This window comes from Procambarus clarkii, unplaced genomic scaffold, assembly GCF_040958095.1.
Source record: "Procambarus clarkii isolate CNS0578487 unplaced genomic scaffold, FALCON_Pclarkii_2.0 HiC_scaffold_1464, whole genome shotgun sequence".
Lineage (NCBI taxonomy): Eukaryota > Metazoa > Arthropoda > Malacostraca > Decapoda > Cambaridae > Procambarus > Procambarus clarkii.
Window position 1 is genome coordinate 20,001 of NW_027190492.1, and position 10,000 is coordinate 30,000.

At 57.2% G+C, this 10,000-nt stretch overlaps 2 non-coding genes across 2 annotated transcripts; both read left to right on the plus strand.

Annotated features, from left to right (window-relative positions):
* The first annotated feature begins 6,938 nt into the window (after window positions 1–6,938).
* LOC138362218 (small subunit ribosomal RNA) lies at window positions 6,939–8,810 on the plus strand. Its single transcript, XR_011227498.1, has one exon. It is a non-coding gene; the product is annotated as a small subunit ribosomal RNA (ribosomal RNA).
* A 647-nt stretch (window positions 8,811–9,457) lies between these two features.
* Window positions 9,458–9,619, plus strand: LOC138362216 (5.8S ribosomal RNA). Its single transcript, XR_011227496.1, has one exon. It is a non-coding gene; the product is annotated as a 5.8S ribosomal RNA (ribosomal RNA).
* Window positions 9,620–10,000: the final 381 nt, after the last annotated feature.

Sequence of the window (10,000 nt, forward strand, 5' to 3'; positions counted from 1 at the left end):
GATTCGAACTCAAAAGGCGGGCTAGGATCCGTCCCTGATCCGACACAGAGACAGAACGGAGAGACGACCCACTGTGGCAGGGTGAGGCGTCGAGAGAGTCCTGTGAGGCGACTGAGGACAGGGAGGAAACGGAGAGACGACCCACCGAGGGCTCGGTGCGTCGTCGAGAGAGTGCTGTGAGGCGGCTGAGGACAGGGAGGAAACGGAGAGACGACCCACTGAGGGCTGGGTGCGTCGTCGAGAGAGTGCTGTGAGGCGGCTGGGGACAGGGAGGAAATTCAGAGACGACCTCACTGTGGCTCGGTGAAACCGTCGAGTAGATCTTTCAGGTGGCTGAGGGCAGGAAGGAAAAGCAGAGACGAGGACTTGGGGGGGTAGGGGGTGGGGTTGGGCTCTGGATGGGTGAGGGGAGGGGGGGTGTTAAGGTGGGTCGCCGAAAACGGAGATTCGACCTCAAACGGCGGGCTAGGATCCGTCCCTGATCCGACACAGAGACAGAACGGAGAGACGACCCACTGTGGCAGGGTGAGGCGTCGAGAGAGTCCTGTGAGGCGGCTGAGGACAGGGAGGAAACGGAGAGACGACCCACTGAGGGCTGGGTGCGTCGTCGAGAGAGTGCTGTGAGGCGGCTGGGGACAGGGAGGAAATTCAGAGACGACCTCACTGTGGCTCGGTGAAACCGTCGAGTAGATCTTTCAGGTGGCTGAGGGCAGGAAGGAAAAGCAGAGACGAGGACTTGGGGGGGTAGGGGGTGGGGTTGGGCTCTGGATGGGTGAGGGGAGGGGGGGTGTTAAGGTGGGTCGCCGAAAACGGAGATTCGACCTCAAACGGCGGGCTAGGATCCGTCCCTGATCCGACACAGAGACAGAACGGAGAGACGACCCACTGTGGCAGGGTGAGGCGTCGAGAGAGTCCTGTGAGGCGGCTGAGGACAGGGAGGAAACGGAGAGACGACCCACCGAGGGCTCGGTGCGTCGTCGAGAGAGTGCTGTGAGGCGGCTGAGGACAGGGAGGAAACGGAGAGACGACCCACTGAGGGCTGGGTGCGTCGTCGAGAGAGTGCTGTGAGGCGGCTGGGGACAGGGAGGAAATTCAGAGACGACCTCACTGTGGCTCGGTGAAACCGTCGAGTAGATCTTTCAGGTGGCTGAGGGCAGGAAGGAAAAGCAGAGACGAGGACTTGGGGGGGTAGGGGGTGGGGTTGGGCTCTGGATGGGTGAGGGGAGGGGGGGTGTTAAGGTGGGTCGCCGAAAACGGAGATTCGACCTCAAACGGCGGGCTAGGATCCGTCCCTGATCCGACACAGAGACAGAACGGAGAGACGACCCACTGTGGCAGGGTGAGGCGTCGAGAGAGTCCTGTGAGGCGGCTGAGGACAGGGAGGAAACGGAGAGACGACCCACTGAGGGCTGGGTGCGTCGTCGAGAGAGTGCTGTGAGGCGGCTGGGGACAGGGAGGAAATTCAGAGACGACCTCACTGTGGCTCGGTGAAACCGTCGAGTAGATCTTTCAGGTGGCTGAGGGCAGGAAGGAAAAGCAGAGACGAGGACTTGGGGGGGTAGGGGGTGGGGTTGGGCTCTGGATGGGTGAGGGGAGGGGGGGTGTTAAGGTGGGTCGCCGAAAACGGAGATTCGACCTCAAACGGCGGGCTAGGATCCGTCCCTGATCCGACACAGAGACAGAACGGAGAGACGACCCACTGTGGCAGGGTGAGGCGTCGAGAGAGTCCTGTGAGGCGGCTGAGGACAGGGAGGAAACGGAGAGACGACCCACCGAGGGCTCGGTGCGTCGTCGAGAGAGTGCTGTGAGGCGGCTGAGGACAGGGAGGAAACGGAGAGACGACCCACTGAGGGCTGGGTGCGTCGTCGAGAGAGTGCTGTGAGGCGGCTGGGGACAGGGAGGAAATTCAGAGACGACCTCACTGTGGCTCGGTGAAACCGTCGAGTAGATCTTTCAGGTGGCTGAGGGCAGGAAGGAAAAGCAGAGACGAGGACTTGGGGGGGTAGGGGGTGGGGTTGGGCTCTGGATGGGTGAGGGGAGGGGGGGTGTTAAGGTGGGTCGCCGAAAACGGAGATTCGACCTCAAACGGCGGGCTAGGATCCGTCCCTGATCCGACACAGAGACAGAACGGAGAGACGACCCACTGTGGTAGGGTGAGGCGTCGAGAGAGTCCTGTGAGGCGGCTGAGGACAGGGAGGAAACGGAGAGACGACCCACCGAGGGCTCGGTGCGTCGTCGAGAGAGTGCTGTGAGGCGGCTGAGGACAGGGAGGAAACGGAGAGACGACCCACTGAGGGCTGGGTGCGTCGTCGAGAGAGTGCTGTGAGGCGGCTGGGGACAGGGAGGAAATTCAGAGACGACCTCACTGTGGCTCGGTGAAACCGTCGAGTAGATCTTTCAGGTGGCTGAGGGCAGGAAGGAAAAGCAGAGACGAGGACTTGGGGGGGTAGGGGGTGGGGTTGGGCTCTGGATGGGTGAGGGGAGGGGGGGTGTTAAGGTGGGTCGCCGAAAACGGAGATTCGACCTCAAACGGCGGGCTAGGATCCGTCCCTGATCCGACACAGAGACAGAACGGAGAGACGACCCACTGTGGCAGGGTGAGGCGTCGAGAGAGTCCTGTGAGGCGGCTGAGGACAGGGAGGAAACGGAGAGACGACCCACCGAGGGCTCGGTGCGTCGTCGAGAGAGTGCTGTGAGGCGGCTGAGGACAGGGAGGAAACGGAGAGACGACCCACTGAGGGCTGGGTGCGTCGTCGAGAGAGTGCTGTGAGGCGGCTGGGGACAGGGAGGAAATTCAGAGACGACCTCACTGTGGCTCGGTGAAACCGTCGAGTAGATCTTTCAGGTGGCTGAGGGCAGGAAGGAAAAGCAGAGACGAGGACTTGGGGGGGTAGGGGGTGGGGTTGGGCTCTGGATGGGTGAGGAAAGGGGGGGTGTTAAGGTGGGTCGCCGAAAACGGAGATTCGAACTCAAAAGGCGGGCTAGGATCCGTCCATGGTGTGGCACCAAGAGAGAATGGCGAGACGACCCACTGTGGCTCGGTGTGGCGTCGAGAGAGTCCTGTCAGGCGGCTGAGGGCAGGGAGGAAACCGGAGATGGGGGGGAGGGAGGTGCAAACCTGGACTGTTAGGCGAGCGGCTTACTCCCGCCGTTTACCCGCTGGACCTCGTCCAGTCTCCGGCAATGCTCCGGCACAGAGAATGCCTGGCCTGGCGTGACGGCCTGCTCCTGCCCGGTGTGTGGCGGTCGCGCCAGCAGTGTTTCTCGTGTAGCATGCGAGCGTTGCCGGTGTCGTCGGGAGCCGGGATATGTTCTCGAACAAAGTTACCTGAGCGAGTGTGCCTTTCTCCCTGTCGTCAGCTCGGGTCTGGTCGAATTGGGCCGGTGGCGCCGAAGAAGTTACCACCGGAGACCAGGGTCCAGTGGCTAGAGCCGGGCCCAACGGCTATTGCCGAGTACCTTCCTCCGATGCAGGAAGAAGGTGTGTTCAGTCCCGCGGAAATCGTACGGCGGGTGCCGAATTTACCAGTGGCCAGCCGGGTCCAGGAGCTAGAGCCGGATTTGTCGGCTACTGCCGGGTAACCTACTTTGGATGCGGGTGCTGGCGTGGTCGGCCCCGCGGAAATCGGACGGCAGGCGCCGAAGATACCAGCGGCGAGCCGGGTCCCGGAGCTAGAGCCGAGCCCATCGGCTATTGTTGAGTAGCCGTCTTTGCCGGCAGAGCTGGCGTTTTCAGTCTCGTCGAAATCAGACGGCGGGCGCCGAAGTTAACAGCGGCTAGCCGGGCCCCAGAGCTAGAGCCGGACCCAGGGACTAAAGCCCAGCGGTGTGCTTCCGGTTGGGCGTTTGCGTTTTCAGTCTCGCGGAAATCGGACGGAGGGCGCCGAAGTTACGTTTTGCCAGCCGGGTCCAGTAGCTAGAGCCGGGCCCGGGGACTAGAGTCCCGCGTCGGCCTCCGACCCGAGTGCTTCTGTTTTCAATCTCGTCCAAATCGGACGAGGGGTACGGAAACGGCACAACTTAACCCGGGTCCAGGGGCTAGAGCCGGGCCCGGCGACTAGAGTCCCGCGTCGGCCTTCGGCCCAAGTGCTTCCGTTTTCAATCTCGTCCAAATCGGATGGAGGGTACCGAAACGGCGAAACGTAACCCTGACTCCCTTGCAAGTGCCTGGTCCGGTAACCCTATTGTCCTTCAAGGCTCTCAGACCTGAAAGGAATTGGGAGGCAAGTTCGGCATTCTGGCCGAAATCGAGCGCCGGAGTGTACCTTTTTCCAGAACTGGGACATGGTACATCAGGGGTTTTCGTGCTTAGACCACAGCACAGCGAGAGCTGGGCGACCATTTGAGCTCAATTTGCACGAAGTGACGACATCACCTTGACCCATTCGATATATATAGGGGAGACCTGGTGTCTGTGGCACCTTTCTCGTGGGTAACCTGCTGTCTTAGGGGACCATGCGAGGGAGACTACTGACAACTACCTGCGTCTTGGCGACATTCTAAGTCTCGTTGTTGCCAGAGGGAAGGAGCAAATGTTTTCCATTGTTTTGGTGCGTTGGCTACTTTCCCTTCCCCCATTCCACGGTGTTGGTTCTCGGTTCCGGTGCGGTAGCGAACTGTTTGCCGCAGACGTTTACCGGAGTAAATGGGGAACCAGCCTTTTACCTGTCGCGGGGTACATATGCCGAGGTATTTGGAGTCCGGTGTGTGAGTGACCGACCATTGCGTTCTGTTAGACATACGTAACATTAGGCGAAGGCGGCCCTCCTTGCACATGTCGTGTGGTTCCAGAGCCAGGCATCTCGGGTCCGGTGTGCGCGTGCGACCGATCTTGTTCATGTGTTAGACATACGTAACAGTGGGCGAAGACGGTCGGCGAAACTCGCGCATGTCGTGTGGTCCGAGATGGCCTTCCATGCACATTAGATATAGCTATATAAAGGGGGAGACGCGGTGGCTGGCTGACAACTACCGGCGTCTTGGCGACATTGTGTCTCGTTGTCGCCAGAGAGAAGGAGCAAATGTATTCCATTGTTTTGGTACGTGGGCTCCTTTCTCTTCCCCCACTGTTAGGGTGCTGGTTCTCGGTTCCGGTGCGGTAGCGAACTGTTTGCCGCAGACGTATACCGGAGTAATTGGGGAACCAGACGGTGTTTTGCCTGTCGCGGGATTGGATCACAGGTTCTGGGTTCCGGTGCGGTTGCGAACTGCTTCTCGTTCACCGGCGCCAATGGGGAACCTGCCTGTCTGTCGCGGGGCAAATGCCACATAGGCTGAGGTATTTGGAGTCCGGTGTGTGAGTGACCGACCATTGCGTTCTGTTAGACATACGTAACATTAGGCGAAGGCGGCCCTCCTTGCACATGTCGTGTGGTTCCAGAGCCAGGCATCTCGGGTCCGGTGTGCGCGTGCGACCGATCTTGTTCATGTGTTAGACATACGTAACAGTGGGCGAAGACGGTCGGCGAAACTCGCGCATGTCGTGTGGTCCGAGATGGCCTTCCATGGACGTTAGATATAGCTATATAAAGGGGGAGACTCGGTGGCTGGCTGAACCTACTACCGGCGTCTTGGCGACATTGTGTCTCGTTGTCGCCAGAGAGAAGGAGCAAATGTATTCCATTGTTTTGGTGCGTGGGCTCCTTTCTCTTCCCCCACTGTTAGGGTGCTGGTTCTCGGTTCCGGTGCGGTAGCGAACTGTTTGCCGCAGACGTATACCGGAGTAATTGGGGAACCAGACGGTGTTTTGCCTGTCGCGGGATTGGATCACAGGTTCTGGGTTCCGGTGCGGTTGCGAACTGCTTCTCGTTCACCGGCGCCAATGGGGAACCTGCCTGTCTGTCGCGGGGCAAATGCCACATAGGCTGAGGTATTTGGAGTCCGGTGTGTGAGCGACCGACCATTGCGTCTTGTTAGACATACGTAACTTGCAGGCGAAGGCGGCCCTCCTCGCACATGTCGTGTGGTTCCAGAGCCCAGGCACCTCGGGGTCCGGTGTGCGCGTGCGACCGATCTTGTTCATGTGTTAGACATACGTAACAGTGGGCGAAGACGGTCGGCGAAACTCGCGCATGTCGTGTGGCTCGAGAATTGCCTTCAATTCCTCCCTGGAGTGAGTAGTTTGTTTCGGCAGCAGCTCTCTCTCCACACAACCCCCCATCATCCTCCTTCCCGCAAGAGCATGATCCCGATGCTCGATGCAAACTGAGAACTGTCACTGCACACGCTGCGGCATCTCGGGTCCGGTGCGCGAGGCGAACTTGCATTCTGCTAGACATACGTAGCATTAGGCGAGAGCGCCCGTAATCGCGCACGTCGTGAGGCTCGAGAGGCCTTCAAAGCAGCGCCTCTGTATTGTGTCACGACGATTCCTTCCGATCTCCGTGCGATCACTTCTCCAGCCTACGACTGCACATCGAGTCAGCTATCGATCGGTCTGTGTGCATGGGAACAGAGCACCAACCTTCTTCCATGTCATGGGAAGGCTGAACAAAAACACTGTGGCGTCGCCTCTCTCCACCAACGAGGAGGCGACAAACCACACGGCACCTCGGATGCATTTCCGACGGTTCCTTTCATATAAAAGGGGTGACGCCGAGGAAAATAAGACTCGCGTCCCTACCAAAACGAAAAAGACCACCACCACCTACTCACTTACTACTGCTCCTCCTCCTGTTTTTCCAGCTTGCCGTGTTGAATGACGACAATGACGAGCAGGAGTAATCTCGGCGGGGTAGTTATGATCGTTCGTCCACGCGGAGTAACTGCTCTCCTCCGCCTCTGTTCGTCTAACGTATCGACATAACGCCATACTGTCGGGCTGCTAGAGAGTCCATAGTGAGATTTAACTTGCAAAGCAGGATTAAAACGCAAAACCGAGGGGAGCGAGGGGTGTGTGTGTGTGTCTTGTGTACTATATATCAGTAGTACTGTTGAGCTACCTGGTTGATCCTGCCAGTAGTCATATGCTTGTCTCAAAGATTAAGCCATGCATGTGTAAGTACAAGCCGAGTTAAGGCGAAACCGCGAATGGCTCATTAAATCAGCTATGTTTCATTGGATCTGTAAACCCACTTACTTGGATAACTGTGGTAATTCTAGAGCTAATACATGCATCACGTCTCTGACCGCAAGGGAAGAGCGCTTTTATTAGTTCAAAACTGGTCGGGCCTCGGTCCGTTAACCCACCCGTGGTGAATCTGAATAACTTTTTGCTGAGCGCACGGTCTCCGCACCGGCGCCGCATCCTTCAAGTGTCTGCCTTATCAGCTTTCGATTGTAGGTTATGCGCCTACAATGGCTATAACGGGTAACGGGGAATCAGGGTTCGATTCCGGAGAGGGAGCCTGAGAAACGGCTACCACATCTAAGGAAGGCAGCAGGCACGCAAATTACCCACTCCCGGCACGGGGAGGTAGTGACGAAAAATAACGATGCGAGACTCATCCGAGGCCTCGCAATCGGAATGAGTACACTTTAAATCCTTTAACGAGGATCTATTGGAGGGCAAGTCTGGTGCCAGCAGCCGCGGTAATTCCAGCTCCAATAGCGTATATTAAAGTTGTTGCGGTTAAAAAGCTCGTAGTTGGATCTCAGTTCCGGACTGACGGTACACCGCCTGGTGCTTACTGTCACGCTCCGAACAGCTAACTAGCCCCGCCGGCTCGCACGGGGTGCTCTTCATCGAGTGTCCCGAGTGGCCGGCACGTTTACTTTGAAAAAATTAGAGTGCTCAGAGCAGGCTACTTTAATGGCCTGAATGTCTATGCATGGAATAATGGAATAGGACCTCGGTTCTATTTTGTTGGTTTTCGGAACCTGAGGTAATGACTAATAGGAACAGGCGGGGGCATTCGTACTGCGACGCTAGAGGTGAAATTCTTGGACCGTCGCAAGACGAACTACTGCGAAAGCATTTGCCAAGGATGTTTTCATTAATCAAGAACGAAAGTTAGAGGTTCGAAGGCGATCAGATACCGCCCTAGTTCTAACCATAAACGATGCCAACTAGCGATCCGCCGGCGTTATTCCCATGACCCGGCGGGCAGCTTCCGGGAAACCAAAGTCTTTGGGTTCCGGGGGAAGTATGGTTGCAAAGCTGAAACTTAAAGGAATTGACGGAAGGGCACCACCAGGAGTGGAGCCTGCGGCTTAATTTGACTCAACACGGGGAACCTCACCAGGCCCAGACACCGGAAGGATTGACAGATTGAGAGCTCTTTCTCGATTCGGTGGGTGGTGGTGCATGGCCGTTCTTAGTTGGTGGAGCGATTTGTCTGGTTAATTCCGATAACGAACGAGACTCTGGCCTATTAACTAGTCGACGGATCTCCAGCAATTGGTGTCCAGTTCGCAACTTCTTCTTAGAGGGATTAGCGGCAATTCTAGCCGCACGAGATTGAGCAATAACAGGTCTGTGATGCCCTTAGATGTTCTGGGCCGCACGCGCGCTACACTGAAGAGATCAACGTGTTCTCCCCCTCCGAGAGGAGCGGGTAACCCGTTCAATCCCCTTCATGATAGGGATTGGGGCTTGCAATTGTTTCCCATGAACGAGGAATTCCCAGTAAGTGCAAGTCATCAGCTTGCGCTGATTACGTCCCTGCCCTTTGTACACACCGCCCGTCGCTACTACCGATTGAATGATTTAGTGAGGCCTTCGGACTGGCGCTCTTGGATGTTCTACCCCTCGCGTCTCGGCGCAAGGGGTTCTCGCCTCGAGCTGACGGAAAGATGTCCAAACTTGATCATTTAGAGGAAGTAAAAGTCGTAACAAGGTTTCCGTAGGTGAACCTGCGGAAGGATCATTACAGTTTGTGACGCGAGAGCTGCAACCATCGGCTCGTCGTCGTCGTTCGAGTATTCTTCAATGCGAAGAAGGCAAGGGTAGCCTTGGGAGCCGCACCCAATTGCCGTGGGAAAGGAGAAAGCGGATAAACGGCGGGGAGATCAACACCCACTGTGAGACAATAACAGGTCTGTGATGTCGGACTGACATGACATGTCAGTCAGTCCGACCGGCGCAGGTCACAGTCCTAGCGCCGTATACTGCTTTAGAGTCATCTGTTGGGGCTCGCGACACCCGTCACCGACATCTTTCTTCCTTGTCCCCGGTCGCTCAGTGGCTTCCGGCACCCACACCATAGAGAGAAAGCAGCAGGCGAAGACGCTACTGCTCCTCTCGTTGACAGGGCCGGCGCCTGCTACTCTGGCGGCGTCTAGTGCTGGGTTTTCCTTGACACGCTTCCCAGTGGGCCCCTCCCTCCCCGCCTTCACTCTACTGTAAACGTAAATGTACGTGTGCGGCAGAGGAGGAAAAAGGGGAGAGAGAAAAAAAGCATTTTATGTGTCTTCTAACCAAAGTCGGGCTCTTACCAGCCCTATCAAACCCCCCATACATTACGTCCTCCTATGATGGAGTGATAGACGGCCGACAGGCCTTAATAAAAACATATACAACTCTTAACGGTGGATCACTTGGCTCGTGGGTCGATGAAGACCGCAGCTAACTGCGTGTCGGTATGTGAATCGCAAGAATACCAGATACATCGACAAGTCGAACGCACATTGCGGCGGCAGTCCTGATATGTGTACTGTCGCCACTCCTGCGCGAGGGTCGGAATAACATCCATCGGGCGAGTAGCTGTTGCGGCCTCCATATTCTGCTCTTTGGCAGGCTCAACGATGCGCTTTGGCCTGCTCTGGGGAACGACGCCCGCCACTGCCCCCCGAATGAGAAGGCAGGAGGCAAACCGGGAGTCCCCCTAATATTTGACAAACGAGCCCCTAGCACACCTCATCATGCTGTGAAAGAAAGACGCTTTTCGTCCTATTTCTGCAACAGAGGCCTGCCGCCCTTTGAGTGAGAAAACACTCGACGTCTGCTGCGGATCCGATTGTCCCACAGACGTGCAGCAAGCAAAGCCGCCAGTTTCCACCCCTCCGTGGACTGGATGGCACAACACAAGGGTATGGCTAGAGGACCGGGTCGGAAGCGACA